We start from the raw sequence: 11,283 nt of genomic DNA, 5'->3' as shown, positions 1-11,283 counted from the left end.
GAAAAAAATGGGCTTTGCACGAAGGCTGAAACATGTAGGGTTTGACTGACAGGTGAACAGGGTATGGTTTGTTACCAAGACAGGTGAGCTAAGGAGGAATGACATGTGAAAAGCTTGGCTGTGGGGGGAGGGGCGTGGGTACACACTGCCTGAGGTCAGCTTAGTTTTTTTTGCGGAAGATGGAAATTTGCTCTATTCTTACAGATCTTAAAGGGATTTGGGGGAGGGGTAAGATTCTGCAGTCTTTATACAGTGGCTCAACAATTTAATACATGTGTGACTACACTGTCAATTTTTGTAGTGGAAGACTTGAGGATTGTTTTGGTAACTCTTAGCTATAAGCTACTGGAGTGAGTGTGTTTTTACACATGTAAAAGCAATGTTAAAGATTGGAAACTAATCTGAATTTATGTCATTTTAGTGTCAGTGGAGCCCCCAAATTATGTACTTTACATTAAAGTCCCCTCTAGGCTTTAGAGTGGAGTTTGCTTTTTGCAAACAGCAAAAAAGACAAACCAGCCCTTGGGTGCGCATAGGAACTAGTAGGGAAGAGAAGACACATGGGAATGATATTTACCAAGACCTAGAACAAGTGGTCCAGTAAGTGTTAGAGTAATTTAGAGGTAGGAAAGGTAGCTTTCAACTGGGAGGACTAGGGAAGTTTCCTAGAAAGGAAAGTATTTGAGACGCACATGCGGATGTGAGTAGAGTTTAGAAATAGAAATGGAGAAAGGAGGGAGGAACATGATGGACAGAGGTCACAGGGAGTTGTGTACGCTTGGCTTCAAATAGGCAAGTTTGACTAGAGAATGAGGAAGAAGAGGAATGGCAGGTGAGACTGGAGCAGTGATTTGGGACCTTATCCCAAGGGGGCTTGAACGGCAGACCTTTCTTTTGCATTCACTTTGCAAAATGTCAGTTTGACCTACTACCTGTGGCCAGTGAGGATTCTAGGGAACTATCAAACCAGCTTTTCATTTCTGTCATGCTTTTTCTTGTTTTAAAATTACGTTTTCCAGAAGCTTGTGACATTCAGACCTCTGGGAGGGCCTTGAGGCTTAGCTGCTCTTAATATTTATTTATTTATTTACTTATTTATGGCTGTGTTGGGTCTTCGTTGCTGCGTGTGCGCTTTCTCTAGTTGTGGCGAGCAGGGGCTACTCTTCGTTGCAGTGCGCGGGCTTCTCATTGCGGTGGCTTCTCGTTGCGGAGCATGGGCTCTAGGCGCGCGGGCTTCAGTAGTTGCACCACGCGGGCTCAGTAGTTGTGGCTCATGGGCTCTAGGGCGCAGGCTCGGTAGTTGCGGCGCACATGGCTTAGTTGCTCCGTGGCATGTGGGATCTTCCCGGACCAGGACTTGAACCCATGTCCCCTGCATTGGCAGGCGGATTCTTAACCACTGCACCACTAGGGAAGTCCCTGGCTTAGCTGCTCTTGACTAAAGACTATTTTAAACTTCTTGAGGAGCAGGATTTTTGGTGATGAGGTCACAGAGCAGACCATATTTCTGGAGTTAATTCCCATCTGAAGGAGACGTTCATTGAGTGGGTTTGCTCCCAGCTTTTGCAGTGAATGTTTAAGTTATAAATGTCTGAGCTGGGTGGGAGCTGTGATGGGCTGGATAACTGGTCCCTACTTGCTCCTGCAGGGTGGGGAGAGGGATCTCTTCCACACATACCTGCCCTCCAGCCAGAGCAATGGCCCTGTTCCTGTGTGCTATGTTGGCATGCATTTGAAGCATTCGTCTTTTAAAAATAAAAGGGCTAGAACTATTGCTCATTGTAGATATGGGGAAACTGAGGCACAGGAAAGCATCAAGGACTGGCCCAAGGTTTCCTGGTGAAGTAGTGAAAGAACTTGGCCCTGCTTTCAGCTTTGCTCTTACCATTAGTTTACTCCTGCTTTAGGCATCCAGGCCCTGAAGAGTGACTGACACTTCTGATGGAAATGCAGAGCACCTTGTGTAAGATGCTAGCCCCCACTCCTCGTCACCACTACCAGGACTCCTAACTAGGATACATGTGAGCAGAGTTACAGCAGAGTCAATGGTTTCCATTTCTGGCATTCCTATTTGGGCTACACCACCCTCCCATCAGAGAAGGGTGAGACAGAACCACAGAGGTGGTTCTATCCCTAGGCTATGACCTTCCCTTTTCTCCAGCCCTGTCAAGTTGTGCTGACATCAATTTTAATGAGACTGGTGATACCACTGTGTTGACAGTTTGAAAGGGAGTCAGGTTACCAGCTGACTTAAGCTTCAGCTGCCAAACAGTTGCTCTGCAGGAAAGACACCAAGATTGAAGCAAGTGTTGAAGTTCTTCCTAGAGCCAATTAGGTCAGCTTCGTAATCTCCAACCAAGTATTTTATAACTTGTCCCAGAGGTGTCAGAAGGGCATATAGAGAAAAGAAAATGACCCTTAGAGTTACTCTGTCTGATTAAGGGGTCTTGACCCAGGTCTGCGTGTGTGTGTGTGTGTGTGTATGTGTGTGTGTGTGTGTGTGTGTGTATGTGTTCGTTACACGTCACCCCACCCCAGCCCTGGGGAAGAGGAGTGGAGGTGTGGTGAGGGAGGCCTCAGAGAGAACCCAGAGACCTGTTCTAGCCCCAGCCTGGCCATTAGCTGGTATTTGACCCTCCTGAGTCACCTCCCTTCTGTGAACCTTCAGTTCCTCGACTGAAAATATGGGGCCCAAGCTTAAGCAAGCTTGCAGCTCTGATCCAGCTTTACAAATCGGAATGGAGGTATAATCCAAGTTCTGCCCAGCAGTAAATATGCTAGTAGTTAGTTACGTGCCGTTACTCCCACTTACCCCGCCCTCCTGAGGAGTTAGGTAAGGGTTTGGGCTAGTGGAAAATGTCAGAGCTGTGCCTTAGGCTGGTGGAGTAGAAATGGGTAGACCTGTAGCAAGAGATCACTGGGGAGGCTGTTACAGTTACCCAGACAAGGCTGGATGAGGGCTGCACCCCCAGGACTGACGGTGAATGAGGTGTCACCCAAAAACTGCAACAGGAGTACTAGTAAATCTGTTTTACTGGTCAGACTAATCAGTCTGGAAGATAGAATTACAGACTCACCTTAGCATGAGCAGGATGTATATCTGCCCCTAGGGGGCACTAATGCTCTGAATCAGAGGGAGGGAGCCAAACTGTAATCCTCATTTCACGGACGTGAAAACTGAAGGATTTAGAGGTGAAGTGCTTCTGAAGTCACGTAGCCAGTGAATAACCAGCCTATTCCAACCCAGCTCTGCCCGAATTCAGTTTCTGCTGTTTGCCAAATGCTCCTCCTTAGGGCTCTCTGGCTCCTGGCTCTGTTCTAATGAGAAAGTTAGTGGACCTATTTCTTTCTTCTCCGGAGCAAAGTAGATGTTGGCTAACAAGACCCTGAGGCTCAGGACAGAGTGAAGACAGAGTGAGAACAGAGCTAGTTTTTAGAATTAGATCCATGAAATGCTTTAGGGGTGCAGGCAAACAGTGGGCACTCTATAAATACAACTACCACTCTTAATCATAATAATTCCACATTGTGAGAGGCAGCCCTGCCATATACCATCTTAGTGAACTGGCAAAAGACCCTTTGCTTCTTGGGACTCAGTTTTCCATTTATAAATTGGGGGTGCCCTGAGCACGCTGTGGTAAGCTAATGAGTGTGAGAGTGCTGGACACTGTGAGGGGTGATGTGGAGAACTGCTGGGAACAGCCTACACCATGGGCTTCTCTCTCAGTGGCCGACTAGGCTAGCACGCATGCAGCCGGGGTTCTGCACAGCTGTGCAGCTGGTAGCTGCTGCAGCAGCAGCAGGTGGGTGAGAGGTGGGCATCTGAGCAGAGTGGGTGACCTGGCACTGGGGGAGTCTGGGAGTGGGTGACATGGACTCTGGGGAAGCGAGTAGTCTGCAGGATTCCAGCCAGCCCCTGGGGATAGGATTTCCTGTCAGGCCCTTGGCTTTGTCCATACCAGTGCTGGGTCAGGGCCCTACCTGGTCCCTGATCTGCCATTAGGTTTCACTCCTGCTGGGACATCAGCCCATTGCTTCCCTGTTTCTGTTGCCACCTGGTGCTCCCCACAGCTACCTGTCCAAATCCTACCTACAACCACTCTGCCAAGCTCAGGCCTGACCAGCTCCAGTCTGACCTGTCCTGAGCCCCACCTTCTGACAAAAGAATGATGGCCCCCAATGTGTCCATACCATGCTACAGTTCGCATAGCTCACATCCATTATCTTGTTCAAGGGAGGCAGTGTGAGGATTCTGACCCCATCTTTCAAATGAGGGAATTGAGGCTCAGGATGACTCTTGCAAGGCCCCAGAGTGCAGAGCAAGGTGGACTTCTCTCCCTGCCTTGTGCTAATCCCAGGGTAAAGGCCGGGGATGAGCGAGTAACAGTAGACTATTCCACTGGACTTGGGAGAAGCTCATCTCAGAGGATCCCTCTGTGGATGGGAACTTCTGATACCCAGAGCACTCCACAGTGCGGGTGCTTCGGCAGGAGGAAGAGGGAAATGGGAGAAATGAGGCTGAGGAAATCCAAGTTCCCACATCATAGGCCACTGGAGGCCCCTCAGTGTTTCACCCAGGACCTGTCCTCCCTATGTTGCTCAAAGGATCTCCCCACAGCCTGGTTCTCCTGATGCAGCTCAGGAACTTTCAGTGACTTTCCAGAGCCACACCCCCCAAGTGCACACACAGACAACATCCCAAACCACCCTATCAGCCTCGCTTCCTGCGCCTAGTCTCCATATGCCCTACCTGGCCATCCAAACATTCCTGTGTGTTTCACCTTGCTCGTACTGCCTCCTCTGTCTGCACTCTTCCTCCATCTGCATAAGCCAACCATCCCAGTCTTCAAGAACCAGTGCAAAGGCTTTAGCCTCCCCAGCAGGCCAGCAGACAGGAAACTTCCCTCCCTGGGTTCCTCATTCATTGACTTTGATGACTTGTTCTCATGGCCCTAGCACTGGCTGCTCTGCTCCTTGTCTTGTCTCCCCTGCCAGAGAGTGAGTGCTCAGGGCCATGGGCCTGAGTCCCTTTGCTGTGCCTCACCCACCAGCACTCAGTGCATATTTCCTCAATGACATTTCCTCATGTGTATTAACTTCCTGGGGCTGCCGTAACAAAGTACCATAGACTGGGTAACATAAACAACAGAAGTTTATCGTTTTACAGTTCTGGAGGCTAAAAGTCCCAGGTCAAGGTGTCAGCAGGGTTGGTTCCTCCTGAGGGCTGCGAGGGAAGGATGTGTTCCAGGCCTCTCTTCCTGGCTTGTAGATGGCCGTCTTCTCCCTGTGTCTTTCATGTGGGGTTCTTGTGTATGTGTTTGTGCACAAATTTCCCTTTTCTATAAGGACACTAATCATCTTGGATTAGGGCCCACCCTAATGAACTCAACTAATTCATCTGCAACAACACTGTTTCCAAGTAAGGTCACATTCTGAGGGACTGGGCATTAGGACTTCAACATATGCATTTTGCAGGGACACAATTCAACTCAGAACACCAAACACATGAATTGTGAAAACCTCTGGGCAGAGAATGGCAGTCAGGTGCTTAAAAGCCCCCACAGTTGGGTGTTTGGACATATAAGAAATGTGATTAAAAGTCGAACCCAGGGATACAGATTTGGAGAGGAGAGTCAAATCCTGATTTGCCTCTTCCTACCAGTTTTGTGATCTTGTGTAAGTCAGTTATCCCAAACTTTACTGCTCTTTCAAACTACACTAATTCACATTAATTATCCCCATGCTCTTTGAACTTGGAACTGGGAAAAATTATTTTATTTTGAGGAGCAGAAGGCTAAAATGGCAGTGGATGATACAAGTTTACAGAAGGGAGTCTAGAGTCCCAAAAATCAGAACCCACCAATCTGGAGCTAACAAAGTTGTATCTCCAGACACCCATGGAAACTTCTAAAATGCAATGAAATCCAGGATCCCCAGGCAGGAAGAAACCAGATCTCATCTAGTCAAATTCCTCTACTGATGTTGGAAACCCCTCAGCAACATGCCTACCTGACTTTGGTTGGATACCTTGGTGATGGGGAGCTCACTCTTTATAAGGCAATGTATTTACCATCTTAGAAAAACAGAAAGTTCTTTATCTCCACAATAGTAAGGCAGCTTTAACTTTATTTTTTATTATCATGGGTGCTGTTAACTTGATAAGCAGTCTACTTAAAAAGCTCTTATTTATCTAATTTCCTATAACACTCTTGGCTCTAATTTTGCCCCATGGAGCTGCAGAGGGGAAAAATCCAATTTAGCTTTTTAAATGGAGTCTTGCAAATATTTGACAATGTCCATCATGGCTCCCCTAACCCCCAGACTCTCTTCTCCACAAATTATCTCAGATGAATAGTCTTGAAAGTTTCACCTATTGAATACTCACTCATGTGACAAGGTTCCAAAGTCGGGTTCTTCCATGTTGTAGCATGCATCAGTGCTTCATTCCTTTTTATTGCCAAGTAATAGTCCACTGAATGGCTATATTATACTTTATCTGTTGATTAGTTGATGGACATTTGGGTTGTTTCTACTTTTTGGCTTTTATGAATAATATTGCTATGAATATTTGTATACAAGTTTTTGTGTGGACACGTGTTTTTATTTCTCTTGGGGATATATCTAGGAGTGGGATTGCCGAGTCATATGGTAATGCCATGTTTAACCTTTTGAAGAACTGCCAGATTGTTTCCCAAAGCGGCTGCACCATTTTATATCCCATCAGCAGTGTATGAGGTTTCCAATCTCTCCACATCCTTGTTATTATCTGTCTTTCTAATTCTAGATATCCTACTGAGTGGGAGGTGGAATCTCATTGTAGCTTTGATTTGCATTTTCCTGATGGTTAATGATGTTGAGCATCTTTTCATGTGCTTATCAGTTGGAATATTATCTTTTAATACATGTCTGGATCAATCTGGTTGGCCTCAGGTTGGCAGTATCACATGTTTGAGACCAGGTTGCTATGGGGCGTTCTGGTGTACTGGGGCTGTTTCTAGAGATGGTTGTGAGCTGAGCAGGAAACCAGGAGAGCAGTCAGACCGGGGTTGGTGATGAATATCTGGGAGTCACCCATGAAAACATACATCTTGAAGCTCTGTGAATGGACGATATTCCCAAGGACAGCGTAAGGGAGAAGAGTGAAAGTTGTTAAAGCTTTGGAGACTCTTGGAAGTTAAGAGTGATAGGAGGAGGTGGAGACAACGTAGACTCACTGTCTTTATTTTGGCCACGCCACACAGCTTGAGGGATCTTAGTTCCCCGACCAGGGATTGAACCCAGGCCACCACAGTGAGAGCACCGAGCCCTAACCACTGGACCACCAGGGAATTCCCTAGACCCACTGTCTTAACTGGGGGTGGGGGGGGCAGGACCTGCCAGACAGGGGGTTGTGGTGGGGGATGAGGAGGAGATGAGGCTGGTGACAGGCAGAGACTGTCAAGACGAGGTATGAGGATAGGGAAGGTCCTCCAGGCCACAGGCAGTGGAAGCAGCCAGGGAGCAGGAGCTCAGGATGAGACTTCTTTCTCCCTAAGTATCTGGGGCAAGAACCTTGGGCTGCAGGTCCAGGCTGTTAGAGGTCTCACACCCCTCATTTCCTATGGTCCTCACTACGGCCTCTGGTGGTGGTTGTTTCCATTGGCTGGAAGTTGAGAAGTTCCTTAGCAGGAAGGAACACAGCTGGGAGTGGAACCCAGGCCTGACTTATTCCAAACCCTGTGATTTTTTCAGGACACTATACTGTTTCAACCTCCTTTGGGGGCCAGTGTGGGAATAGATTATTATCATTTGGAAGGAATTTGGGATAGGGGTCTCAGCTTCACTGTCGACTCTTCAGAAAGACACTTCCTGACCACCCGTGTAAAGAAGGCCCCCTTGTTAGTCACACACAGCACTCAATTTGTTTCCTTCGTTGCCCTCGTTTTTATAGTCCATGATTTTATAGCAGTGCGTGAACAGTTTACTTTTGTCGTAAACTACATTTACTGTAAAATACAGTTTACAGGAAGAGGACCACACTCTTCATTCCTCTTTCTATTCCTGGTGCTTGGCGGGGTGCCTGGCATGCAGAAATTATTTGCTGGATGGGTGAGTGAGGTAGCATTTGGAAAATGGAGGCAGGTAAGTTGTGTATCCCAGGTCAAAAATCCTTCCACAGAGACAGTATGAGGTGACTTTCACCTCCCAAACTGCCCCAGGTGTGATGGTGGGCTTGTTCGCTCAGGGACAGTATAAAAATCATGCTTATGTTCCAGGAATGAGGACCAAGGTTGAAGAAGCAGGAAGTGGGTGTAGGTCAGGGTGTGACCATCAAGGGTGCCTATAAATGGAACAACTGAGAACCTGGGGCACTTGACACCAGGGCAGGTCCTCGGCGGCTGGGGTCGGGGAGCTTGGGTGCATTAATACTTCACTTCTTCCTCAGAGGAACTTTCCAGAAAGCTGACTTCAGGAAACAGTCATGTTCACCTAAGAGGCTGAATGTGGCCTGAGGAGTAAACGTATGAAGTCAGTTATGACTCAGTCCTCGCTGTCATCTTTCCTTTTCTGCACTTGGCCGTTCAGAAAATGTTTATTGGCACCTACAAAGTGTTAAGTTCTGTGCTTGGTGCTACAGATATAGTAGGAAACAGTTCAGGCCCTGCTCTCAAGGAGCTCTTTGTCCTGGAGGACACAGTTATAATACAAGGCTCTAAGCCACATAAGGGCAGAGGCCTGGACTTCTTGTTTGTTCACCATGGTGTCCCTAGGGCTTTGCCCTGGGTTTAGTGCTGAGTAGGTGCTCCAGATGGTTCCAACCCAGAGGAGCTCACAGTCTAGAGAGAATGACAGACAAGAAAAGAGGGAGTCACCATGAAGGGTAGTAATTGGGCCAAAAGAGGGTCCTGTGGGAGTCCAGAGAAGGTCGTTGGGGAGATCAGAGAAGGTCCTGAGAGGAGGTGACTTCTACCCTGAAGGACTTGCAGAAGGACCTGCAGAAGGCAGGGCTCAGCGTGGTGGGTGTAGGGGAGGAGGGAGTGTGCAGGCTTAGGAATCTGCCTGTGCCAAGGCCTGGAGGAGAGAGAACATGATCCTTTAGGGGAACTCAAAAATAGTTCAGTGTAACTAGAGCACAGAGTGGCAAAAAATTAGGCAGGAGTCCTAGGCTGGAGGACGCTTTGCGGGAATCAACTGCAGGAGGGGCTGAGCACAGTCAAACTAGCCACTGGGGTCCCAGGCCCCAGGGTCTGAGCTCTAGGAACTGGGTCCAATCCTCGACCTTGACCCTCATGACCCAGCACTCTGGGTACCCTAGTTTCTCCAAAATTAAGTTCTTCCTTGCCCTCTCCTGCCAAAAAAAAAAAAAGATCCCTCATTGGTTTTAATTTGTTTTTAAAGACCTTCCCACATGTTCTCATCCATTTCGACAGATTGAACACTGATTCATTATCCAAGCAGAAAAAGCAACAGAAAGCACTGGAAACTGGCTTTAAAATCAAGAACAAGAGTAGAAGAAAAATTGTACACTTTCCTCCTTTTTTGTGGTAGGTACTAAATAAGTACCTGCTTTAATTTATTGAAAGTCCCTATTTAACCACAAATAACAACAGCCTAATTTGCTTGTGTGGGATGATCATATTTTTAAATGTGATTTCTTTTTTTTCCTTTAAACTTAATTTCCACTTATTTACGAATTATGCAAAACCATGATGGTTTTCTTTAGCCCCAAGTGACTGAGTTACTTTAGTGCTGGGTTTAATTTTCTCTGTAATCAGGTCCTGTTGCTCAGCCTTACCCAGGTGTGAAAGGCCATTTAAACTTGAGAGACATAAAGCACATGGCATCTAGTCTAGACATATCGCAGACGAATGAACCCTGCTGCAATCTCCTTGTCCTTTGGTTGCTTCCTCCTGGCCTCCACACTTGCACTTCTTCAGAACCTCTCAACTTTGGGACCCCCCTCTAGGCCATGGTCCATTTTCCATCTGTTTTTAACAACTGAACTTTTCCAAGAAAAGGTCTATTTTCGCCTCCTGTGTTCCTTCATCTTCCTTTGGCCACCAAATCCATTTCACCACCAAATCTGCTGTCTCTGGTGGTCCCCCTGCCCCCACGTTCCCCCCAAGTTCTTGCTCCTCATTCTCCTGCACTGCTCTGGGCCTTCGAATCTGTGGGTCTCTCCTCCTCAGGACACACCCTGGTTCTCTGTCCTTCCAGGACGGCTGCACAAGGCTCACCTCCCCACTGCTCATCCCTCTGCACACTCTCTCCTTCAGGAGTCAAACCCATCCTCAGGATTTCCTCAAAATGGCTCCCAGATCTCTCTCTCCAGCCCAGACCTCCACTCTGAGCTTCAGACCTGCCTCTCCTCCTGCCTGGTGGGCAGTTTCACCTGCATATTTACACCAACGTGTCCCAAACCTACCCTTCTCCCTTCCACCCAGAAGTGCCTCCTCCTCTCCTTTCTGTTATTGTTACTTTGCTCATTAGTTCTGAAAGTCAAGCTGGGAATCAAGTGTTATTTCTTCCTTCAAACTGGTTCTTATTTCTCAGCTTTGTCTGTAACCCAGTATAGTGTATTGCAAGAGCCCTAGGCTAGGAGGCAGTCCAGGGTCCTAATCCCAGCTCCAACACGGCTTTCTGGATGGCTTTGGACAAGTCAGTGAACTTTTTGAACTTGTTGCCTCTCCTATAATAGGACTGGCAACCACTTATTGAAAGCTTACTACAGGCCAAGTACTGTGATTAGGGTGTTCTATACATCATCTCACGAACCTTAAGAGGTGGGGTCTTTATAATTTTCCCATTTCAGAAAAAAAGGAAAATAAAACTCAGAAAGACTAAGGTATTCAGGATCAAGAGCTGGTTAGTGGCATGGGCTGGGCTCGAACCAGCTCTGTAATTCTAACTCCAGAATCCGTTTTTTCCATTACACTGTAGGGCGCGCACTCTCTCCACGCCGAAGGCACCCAGCCGTCAGCCTCCTTCGGGGAATGTCTGCTCACGGGTGAACGCAGAGACCCCACGGCCGCCAGAGGTCACGCCTCCGGCTGTGAGCCACAAGCTCAGCTCCCGAGAAGTGCGCGGGGCTTCCTCTTCCCGCCGCACCTCTCCTCTAGAGGGTGGCTCCGCCCCCTGACCTGATTGGCTGCCTGGAGCGAGGCGGCGCTCGAGGATTGGCTGCGCGGTGGCCGCGGGCTGACGTGGCGGGCCGGTGTGTGGGCCGGGCTGGGCTGCTGACCGAAACGACCAAGGCGGCGGCGGCGGCGGCGGCGGCGGCGGCGGCGGCGGCGGCGGCGGCGG

The sequence above is a fragment of the Balaenoptera physalus genome (genome assembly GCF_965194825.1).
Source record: "Balaenoptera physalus genome assembly, chromosome: 7".
NCBI lineage: Eukaryota > Metazoa > Chordata > Mammalia > Artiodactyla > Balaenopteridae > Balaenoptera > Balaenoptera physalus.
The sequence above is the reverse complement of the archived record's forward strand: the minus strand, read 5'-3'. Positions refer to the sequence as shown.